The sequence below is a fragment of the Pleuronectes platessa genome, chromosome 9, assembly GCF_947347685.1.
Source record: "Pleuronectes platessa chromosome 9, fPlePla1.1, whole genome shotgun sequence".
Classification (NCBI taxonomy): domain Eukaryota; kingdom Metazoa; phylum Chordata; class Actinopteri; order Pleuronectiformes; family Pleuronectidae; genus Pleuronectes; species Pleuronectes platessa.
The window spans coordinates 1,000,521-1,010,633 of record NC_070634.1 but is presented as its reverse complement, the minus strand read 5'-3'; the positions used below and the strand labels follow the sequence as shown (position 1 = coordinate 1,010,633).

At 40.4% G+C, this 10,113-nt stretch overlaps 2 long non-coding RNA genes across 3 annotated transcripts; one reads left to right on the top strand and one right to left on the bottom strand.

Annotated features, from left to right (window-relative positions):
• The first annotated feature begins 1,784 nt into the window (after window positions 1–1,784).
• On the top strand, window positions 1,785–5,061 carry LOC128448311 (uncharacterized). Its single transcript, XR_008339727.1, has 4 exons — window positions 1,785–3,042; window positions 3,663–3,749; window positions 4,421–4,568; window positions 4,803–5,061. It is a non-coding gene; the product is annotated as an uncharacterized LOC128448311 (long non-coding RNA).
• Window positions 5,062–6,447: 1,386 nt separating this feature from the next.
• On the bottom strand, window positions 6,448–9,710 carry LOC128448343 (uncharacterized). Of its 2 annotated transcripts, XR_008339729.1 has the most exons (4): window positions 8,467–9,710; window positions 7,760–7,846; window positions 6,941–7,088; window positions 6,448–6,706 (listed from the first exon to the last, which is right to left on the bottom strand). It is a non-coding gene; the product is annotated as an uncharacterized LOC128448343 (long non-coding RNA). The 2 variants fall into 2 exon arrangements; XR_008339728.1 differs by having other exon boundaries at window positions 6,941–7,846.
• Window positions 9,711–10,113: the final 403 nt, after the last annotated feature.

Here is a 10,113-nt window from a genome sequence, read left to right as displayed (position 1 = left end):
TGAAGCAAAGAATAGTAAAGTACAAATGGACAGTGCTGTGAGTGAAAGTGAGTGTGTGTCTGATAGCAGCGACGTTCCGCTTTTTAACAGCAGTCAAAAAAAGAAAATGCTTACAGTAGATACATTTAAATCGTTTTTACATCACACAAAAAATCAGCACGGTCTTAAACTCGAAGACCATTTCCCAGATCTCAGTCTTTTTATTTCCTCAGCCAGACTCCACGTGAGCCAGAGGGAAGAGTCTGGCCTCACAGAGAAGGACATTTTTAGACTCATAAAACTGGTGCTCAAAGCAAAAAGACAACTGAGCAGTGATGGAAAGGACAGCAATGTGTGTATTAATTAATTTATTGTTTTCTGTTATTGTTTCTAACATTTTAAACAACCTGGATGTTTTTAAAATTGGGGTTTTAAACGTGAACGGTGCAAGAGATCAAAAGAAAATAACTTTTATTTATGAAACCATGAAAATGAAAAAAAATGATGTCAAGTTTTTACAAGAAATGCACAGTGATTTTAATAATGAGTCTGACTGGAGGAGGGAGTGGGGAGGGTAGGCCATTTTAAGTCACAACACTTCTCTGAGCGCAGGAGTGGGCTTCCTCTTCTCCACGGCTTTTAAACCGAACTTGCTGGAGGTCAAACATGTGATCCAGGGGAGGCTTCTTTTAGCCACAGCTCAGTTCGACCATTTTACTACTGTTTCTATTAACGTTTATGCTCCAACAACTGGTGCAGAGAGGAAGCAGTTTGTACTGAAAATAAGTGAGGTTCTTAATGATTGTGCCATGGTGGATTTTTTTATTCTTGGGTGGGGATTTTAACTGCACTGAAGATGCGATTTTAGCCTCTCAGCACGCCTTAAAGCAGCTGGTCCGTTCTCAAGGCCTGGTGGACGTGTGGAGGAGGATGCACCCAGACGGCAGACAGTATACCTGGTCCCACATCAGAGAGAGTAGGATCCCCTCAGACAGGCTAGACAGGATGTATTGTTTTAAACAGCACTTTAACATTTTTAAAAGCTGTGCTATCATGCCGGCTGGTTTTACTGATCATTCCCTGCTTTAATGTCATGTTTTTGTTAGGAATGTTTTACCGAAGAGCGCGTATTGGCATTTTAATTCTGTTTTAACATTCGATAAGAATTTTAAAGATGTCTTTACGTTTTTCTGGGGTGTTTTTATAAAGAGGAAGGGCAAGTTTAACAGTCTTAGGCAGTGGTGGGACCATGGCAAGACGCAAATACGCCTATTGTGTCAACAGCACACCCTCAATGTCACAAAAGACGCCACCCGATCTATGAAAGATCTAGAGACCGACATAGTGGAACTAGAACATTTAAGTGAGTCCACCGGAAATCAAGGTTATATTGAAAGCCTCAAAGGAAAAAAATGGCTTTAGCCGACCTGCTAGAAAGTAAAGTACAGGGCGCGTTAGTCAGGTCTCGGTTCCAGAACATCAGCGACATGGATGCTCCAACCAGCTATTTCTTCAGTCTGGAGAAAAAGAACGGGCAGAGGAAAGTAATCCACACCCTGCTTTCGGACACAGGGCAAGAGCTAATGGCACCACGCCAGATAAGAGAGCGGGCTGTGAGTTTTTATCAAGCACTGTACTCTTCTGAGGAAGAACAGACAGGCACAGAGGACTTCTGTAAAGATTTACCTCAGATCTCGGAAGAGTCCAACTTACAGCTCACTGCCCCCCTCCGGATGCAGGAGCTGCTGACCGCCCTGCAGGGCATGCAGTGACGGCGGGCTCCTTGCATTGATGGTCCAACCCAGTCTCATCAGAAAACGTTCAATGGCAACGTTGGTCCACTTGGAACGACGTTACCATCTCACAATCTGGCCTCTCAGATTGTGAGATGGTAACATTTAGTCCTCCCATTGTTTTGCATTGGCATGTTCTCACGTCACGTGACTCTCAAGCTCCCGTCTGCGGAGAGGAAAACATGGCGGAGATTCCTTGTTTTTTCAGATAAAAATATAATTTTGTAACTTAGTTTGGGCATAAAAATACATTCTGACACCATTTCTAGCGAGAAATGTGCTCTTTGCTTCCACAGTCTTCAGCCAGTTCGTGCTTAAGATAAATATTTTAATAGTTATCACGCATGTTTTTATCGTTGCTATGACGGTTGCCATGCCACCACGGCGCAGCTTGGTGTTTAAATCACAGTCCCTGCGTGGTGTCCTTCAGTGATCGTGAATGTTATTCATGTTATATAATAGTAATATTTGAGGCTAGATTACATCTCTAATGAGAAGGATCCTGCGAGTCTGTTCATACCGAGGCCGGCCCTAGTGCGCGACCGGACCGAGTGCGCGAGCGGACATGACGTGTGGCTGTCGTAAAAACCCTATTTGTAAACAACCAGTCCTTTAACTCAGCACTTCGTCATAAACACGGCGCGCTTGGAAGACCACGATGTCATTCTCCTTCTGTCAGGTAAGTAGTTTATTATTTTTAAAGATCGTTACGATCTAGGTTTACAGTCCGAGTGCGGAGAGAGTCCGTCAATCCACACTATGGACGCTGTTCATCAGCTAATACGCCATTGTTAGCCACATGCTTCAGCCCACGGTAGCCTGTGCTACCTGGGAGGTGAATACATGGTTGTTGAAACCAGTTCAAGACGCTTAGCTCATCATTGAGGGACGCTACAATATAAATATAAACATGAATTTGATTTATGAATGCTTTAGATTAATAAGGAGTGTATTTCTCTACTATTACTCCACAATATCAGGTCAATTTGGTTTAATGTATAGTATGCACTATGACAATAATGTTTCCATGTTATGGAGTTGCGATTCATTTTATAAAACAATTGCTATGTTCTGTTTTTTAATCAAGGAGGATCCAAGTGAAGCTACAGGAGTTTCATTAACGTCAATAACTTGGACCGAACAGTTTGTTTTGCTTGATGAAGAGCAGGAAGGGCAGCCTGGAGAGAAAGAGAAGCCGGGTTGAGCCCACTACCATCATCCATGTACCACAAGGAAGATGAGGGAGAGAAATGATCCTACCATTAAAGAGGTACTTTTAAGTTACATACCAGAAACACCATTTTATATAATGTGCTAAATATACATTTTTATTACATCCCCAAAGTACGCTTGCTGAAATACAAGTTAATATCACACTGAAAGAATTTTGATCAATCATGCTTCCCTGCTGTGATTGTTTAACTGGGAAAACAACTTTTTCCACAGGAAGGCAAGTAAATTTAAGGAATACATGTGCAAAGTTTTCCTCTGTTATGTATAATGATGACCCCCATCAAACATAATGTTAGCAATCTTTACACCTTTTAATTTATACTGATTATTTCTGTCTACATGTGTGAATTTGCCTTCATTAGTTTCAGAAAAGAGCGATGATGTATCGGTCAGTGGGCGGCAGCACGAGACTCCGCAAACTAGTCTGTAAGCAAAGCAGACGAAGGCATCGAGGTTGCGGCCTGCCATCATTGTTATTTTTGCTTAAGGGACTGAATATATTTCATGCAGGAATATTAGCATTTCCCTTATATCTACCAAAACTGCTTGTTTCACAGACTGCAGTTTTGTTTTGATCCGATGTGGTGTGCAAATACAACCGTATCTTCAATGGGTTGTGGGGCATTAACATTTGTAACTGTAATTTTGTTTTGACAGACTGTGAAAAGAACGTTGAGAACATCACCACTCTACAGGAAGACACAGTCCAGTAATGGGTGTCAGAATTTCAGTAGTGAACGACAGGTACTGTGGAAAAATGTGTGTCATTGTTGTACAATGTCCTTTGACTCTGTTTACACAAGGTTAACACAAAAAGGTTTGATTGTAAACTGATATTGGTATGAATTCATGTTATTCTCCTCTTCACAAGAAACAAACAATCCAAATTACCTGCAGAACACCCTTGATGGACGCTTCAGCTGCATCGTCAGACTGGCCAGACAGCAAGATGCCAACTTTAATGCCAATTTATTTGTGTAACATTCTGTGACCAAATGTATAGATAACTTTTTGTAGATTGTAAAAAAGATAAGCCATTTATTAAAAAAAAACTACACTAGAATTACCGCACTGCGTTGTATGACTCCGCTAACCAGTGCAGTGTCCGTCTACATATTTCTACATATTTTCTCTCGTATAAATGACACTGTGTCTCTTGACAACTGAAACCATAAGATGAGGTCAGTGTGGCCTTGACCTTTTGACTTTAACACAAATACACAGTTAGACAATCCGAAAACATACAGTTATGCCAAAATATATTTTGTTTCACATTCTAGATGGCATAAGCAGAGACATCAACTCAGGAAAAATATTTCTGTAGAAAAGAAAGCCCTGTACGTGTGTATGTATACATACGTACACACGTACAAACGCACTATTGAGACGTTTTGTTTTTTATCATATATTCTCAGGAAGGACTGATGCATTTACTGAGACGGGACGTGAGGGCCTACTCTGCGTGGTCAGAGTTCAAGCCCAGCAGGCTGCAGCGGTCCTGACATATTCTGGAACAGCAGCACAGTCTTTGGATGACTCCTCTGAAGATGAAAACATGGCGAGGTACTTCTCCACTGATGAAGAACTGTGAGAGCTGTGATTAGCTACACTCTCTTGCTACAAGGCTACTCTTGCTACTCCCTGGCAGCCTTAGGAAGGCATTAGCTTGCTGTTGGGTAGCTGTTAGCTTCAGCATTTATAGTTTTTAGCGGCCTGTGTGACGTTTATGTTTAAAACAAAAAAATCAGAGGGAACCATCTTCATATTTTAACACTATGGTTTGTTTGTGTCCTTCAGTTCTTCTCAAGAGAAGCAGTACAGGTGTGCCTCAGCTCCACGGTCCCTCCTGCAGCCTCCGCTCCTGATGCTAACCTCATGTCTCCATCACACCAAGCAGCAGACCTGGATTGACAGACCTTTCTCCAGAGCTGCCCCCTCCCTCTGAAACCCCCCTCTCCAAAACACTATTTGTGTAGTTTTTAAAGTATTTTTTGCATGAGAATTGTTGATCATAACATTTCCAGCAGATGCCTTAATGTAATGTTTGTGCACAATAAATGACATTGATCATAACATATTGCTATTTCCTTGCACTTCTACACCATGATATTGTCAGATAAGATGCTGATTACATTAAAGCAGTGAATGCTCTGCTTTAAGCAACATAAACACACAATGATCCAATGGATCTGAAGTAGAATGGGCACATTACATTCTGAGGTTCCAGTCATTTATAGTCACAGCAAAGCACACAGGTCTGGTTGTCTAAGTGGCTCCCATATCATATTGTTTAAGATGTGTAACATCAAGTTTGTGTATCAGTGCAAAATACATACCGTCATTAGTCAAGAGTTCACTCTCTTGTTTACACTAAATTTAGGTGACCCAGATGTTTCACAATGCATCTGATAAGGTCTTATGAGAAACATTCTTAACATTAAAGAAATCAACACAGAGGATAGCAGTAGATGTTTGACTTCAATCCGTAGCTGATAATCAGCGGCCTGACTTATTCAAACACATTAATACCACAATGAATGAGGCAGGGATTATCTATCAGAAATCAACTATATCATCACATTAGGTTTCTCTTGAGCTCATTGGAATTACCTTCACATTCCACTCACTGTCAACTGAACCATACTGTTGTTTTTGTATCTACAGTGACTTTTAGGAAAACATGTATAAAGCAATGTATAAACAATAATACATCCTATTTATATAGAGCTTTTCAAGAAGTGCAAGTACTTAACTGAGGGACAGCTTATACAAACAATATATATGTCTTAAATCCATGTGATGGGACAGCCTCTCACTTGGATGTAAACCAATTTTAAAACACATTTACTTATACTGGAGATCTTTTAAATTAATGTCCTAGAAATGATTTCTGATAGATAACCCCTGCCTCATTCATTGTAGTATTAATGTGTTTGAATAAGTCAGGCTGCTGATTATCAGCTACGGATTGAAGTCAAACATCTACTGCTATCCTCTGTGTTGATTTCTTTAATGTTAAGAATGTTTCTCATAAGACCTTATCAGATGCATTGTGAAACATCTGGGTCACCTAAATTTAGTGTAAACAAGAGAGTGAACTCTTGACTAATGACGGTATGTATTTTGCACTGATACACAAACTTGATGTTACACATCTTAAACAATATGATATGGGAGCCACTTAGACAACCAGACCTGTGTGCTTTGCTGTGACTATAAATGACTGGAACCTCAGATAAAGAAAGTTATTTTCTGACTTCAATTACTGAGGCATTCTCTACAGAATGTAATGTGCCCATTCTACTTCAGATCCATTGGATCATTGTGTGTTTATGTTGCTTAAAGCAGAGCATTCACTGCTTTAATGTAATCAGCATCTTATCTGACAATATCATGGTGTAGAAGTGCAAGGAAATAGCAATATGTTATGATCAATGTCATTTATTGTGCACAAACATTACATTAAGGCATCTGCTGGAAATGTTATGATCAACAATTCTCATGCAAAAAATACTTTAAAAACTACACAAATAGTGTTTTGGAGAGGGGGGTTTCAGAGGGAGGGGGCAGCTCTGGAGAAAGGTCTGTCAATCCAGGTCTGCTGCTTGGTGTGATGGAGACATGAGGTTAGCATCAGGAGCGGAGGCTGCAGGAGGGACCGTGGAGCTGAGGCACACCTGTACTGCTTCTCTTGAGAAGAACTGAAGGACACAAACAAACCATAGTGTTAAAATATGAAGATGGTTCCCTCTGATTTTTTTGTTTTAAACATAAACGTCACACAGGCCGCTAAAAACTATAAATGCTGAAGCTAACAGCTACCCAACAGCAAGCTAATGCCTTCCTAAGGCTGCCAGGGAGTAGCAAGAGTAGCCTTGTAGCAAGAGAGTGTAGCTAATCACAGCTCTCACAGTTCTTCATCAGTGGAGAAGTACCTCGCCATGTTTTCATCTTCAGAGGAGTCATCCAAAGACTGTGCTGCTGTTCCAGAATATGTCAGGACCGCTGCAGCCTGCTGGGCTTGAACTCTGACCACGCAGAGTAGGCCCTCACGTCCCGTCTCAGTAAATGCATCAGTCCTTCCTGAGAATATATGATAAAAAACAAAACGTCTCAATAGTGCGTTTGTACGTGTGTATGTATACATACGTACACACGTACAGGGCTTTCTTTTCTACAGAAATATTTTTCCTGAGTTGATGTCTCTGCTTATGCCATCTAGAATGTGAAACAAAATATATTTTGGCATAACTGTATGTTTTCGGATTGTCTAACTGTGTATTTGTGTTAAAGTCAAAAGGTCAAGGCCACACTGACCTCATCTTATGGTTTCAGTTGTCAAGAGACACAGTGTCATTTATACGAGAGAAAATATGTAGAAATATGTAGACGGACACTGCACTGGTTAGCGGAGTCATACAACGCAGTGCGGTAATTCTAGTGTAGTTTTTTTTTAATAAATGGGTTATCTTTTTTACAATCTACAAAAAGTTATCTATACATTTGGTCACAGAATGTTACACAAATAAATTGGCATTAAAGTTGGCATCTTGCTGTCTGGCCAGTCTGACGATGCAGCTGAAGCGTCCATCAAGGGTGTTCTGCAGGTAATTTGGATTGTTTGTTTCTTGTGAAGAGGAGAATAACATGAATTCATACCAATATCAGTTTACAATCAAACCTTTTTGTGTTAACCTTGTGTAAACAGAGTCAAAGGACATTGTACAACAATGACACACATTTTTCCACAGTACCTGTCGTTCACTACTGAAATTCTGACACCCATTACTGGACTGTGTCTTCCTGTAGAGTGGTGATGTTCTCAACGTTCTTTTCACAGTCTGTCAAAACAAAATTACAGTTACAAATGTTAATGCCCCACAACCCATTGAAGATACGGTTGTATTTGCACACCACATCGGATCAAAACAAAACTGCAGTCTGTGAAACAAGCAGTTTTGGTAGATATAAGGGAAATGCTAATATTCCTGCATGAAATATATTCAGTCCCTTAAGCAAAAATAACAATGATGGCAGGCCGCAACCTCGATGCCTTCGTCTGCTTTGCTTACAGACTAGTTTGCGGAGTCTCGTGCTGCCGCCCACTGACCGATACATCATCGCTCTTTTCTGAAACTAATGAAGGCAAATTCAAACATGTAGACAGAAATAATCAGTATAAATTAAAAGGTGTAAAGATTGCTAACATTATGTTTGATGGGGGTCATCATTATACATAACAGAGGAAAACTTTGCACATGTATTCCTTAAATTTACTTGCCTTCCTGTGGAAAAAGTTGTTTTCCCAGTTAAACAATCACAGCAGGGAAGCATGATTGATCAAAATTCTTTCAGTGTGATATTAACTTGTATTTCAGCAAGCGTACTTTGGGGATGTAATAAAAATGTATATTTAGCACATTATATAAAATGGTGTTTCTGGTATGTAACTTAAAAGTACCTCTTTAATGGTAGGATCATTTCTCTCCCTCATCTTCCTTGTGGTACATGGATGATGGTAGTGGGCTCAACCCGGCTTCTCTTTCTCTCCAGGCTGCCCTTCCTGCTCTTCATCAAGCAAAACAAACTGTTCGGTCCAAGTTATTGACGTTAATGAAACTCCTGTAGCTTCACTTGGATCCTCCTTGATTAAAAAACAGAACATAGCAATTGTTTTATAAAATGAATCGCAACTCCATAACATGGAAACATTATTGTCATAGTGCATACTATACATTAAACCAAATTGACCTGATATTGTGGAGTAATAGTAGAGAAATACACTCCTTATTAATCTAAAGCATTCATAAATCAAATTCATGTTTATATTTATATTGTAGCGTCCCTCAATGATGAGCTAAGCGTCTTGAACTGGTTTCAACAACCATGTATTCACCTCCCAGGTAGCACAGGCTACCGTGGGCTGAAGCATGTGGCTAACAATGGCGTATTAGCTGATGAACAGCGTCCATAGTGTGGATTGACGGACTCTCTCCGCACTCGGACTGTAAACCTAGATCGTAACGATCTTTAAAAATAATAAACTACTTACCTGACAGAAGGAGAATGACATCGTGGTCTTCCAAGCGCGCCGTGTTTATGACGAAGTGCTGAGTTAAAGGACTGGTTGTTTACAAATAGGGTTTTTACGACAGCCACACGTCATGTCCGCTCGCGCACTCGGTCCGGTCGCGCACTAGGGCCGGCCTCGGTATGAACAGACTCGCAGGATCCTTCTCATTAGAGATGTAATCTAGCCTCAAATATTACTATTATATAACATGAATAACATTCACGATCACTGAAGGACACCACGCAGGGACTGTGATTTAAACACCAAGCTGCGCCGTGGTGGCATGGCAACCGTCATAGCAACGATAAAAACATGCGTGATAACTATTAAAATATTTATCATAAGCACGAACTGGCTGAAGACTGTGGAAGCAAAGAGCACATTTCTCGCTAGAAATGGTGTCAGAATGTATTTTTATGCCCAAACTAAGTTACAAAATTATATTTTTATCTGAAAAAACAAGGAATCTCCGCCATGTTTTCCTCTCCGCAGACGGGAGCTTGAGAGTCACGTGACGTGAGAACACGCCAATGCAAAACAATGGGAGGACTAAATGTTACCATCTCACAATCTGAGAGGCCAGATTGTGAGATGGTAACGTCGTTCCAAGTGGACCAACGTTGCCATTGAACGTTTTCTGATGAGACTGGGTTGATCTGATCTCGAGTCTTTTAAAAGAATTTGGTGTTTTAACGACATACTTTGCACCGTCACCAACAATGAGCTTTTTTTTACATTAGCACTTTTGTTTTATTTATTGAATACTGTAAGCAACTGTTTATAAAATGAAAAAATATGTAAATAAAGTGTTTGTGGAAAAATCAAAATCTCGCGTTCTTGAATAAAGATTAAAGAAGGATAAGCAGAAGCAACGTTCTTGTGGTGATTCTGTTGTTGGTTGTGTTGTCTTTGTCTCCCTCTCCTGTTCTGTTCCTGTCCTGCAGGTGGTGTCTGTGGCAGGGGGTGTGGCTGGCTTCCTCACTTCAGCAAACAAGGCACACCTGCAATCACTCACCCATCATCCACTCCATAAAA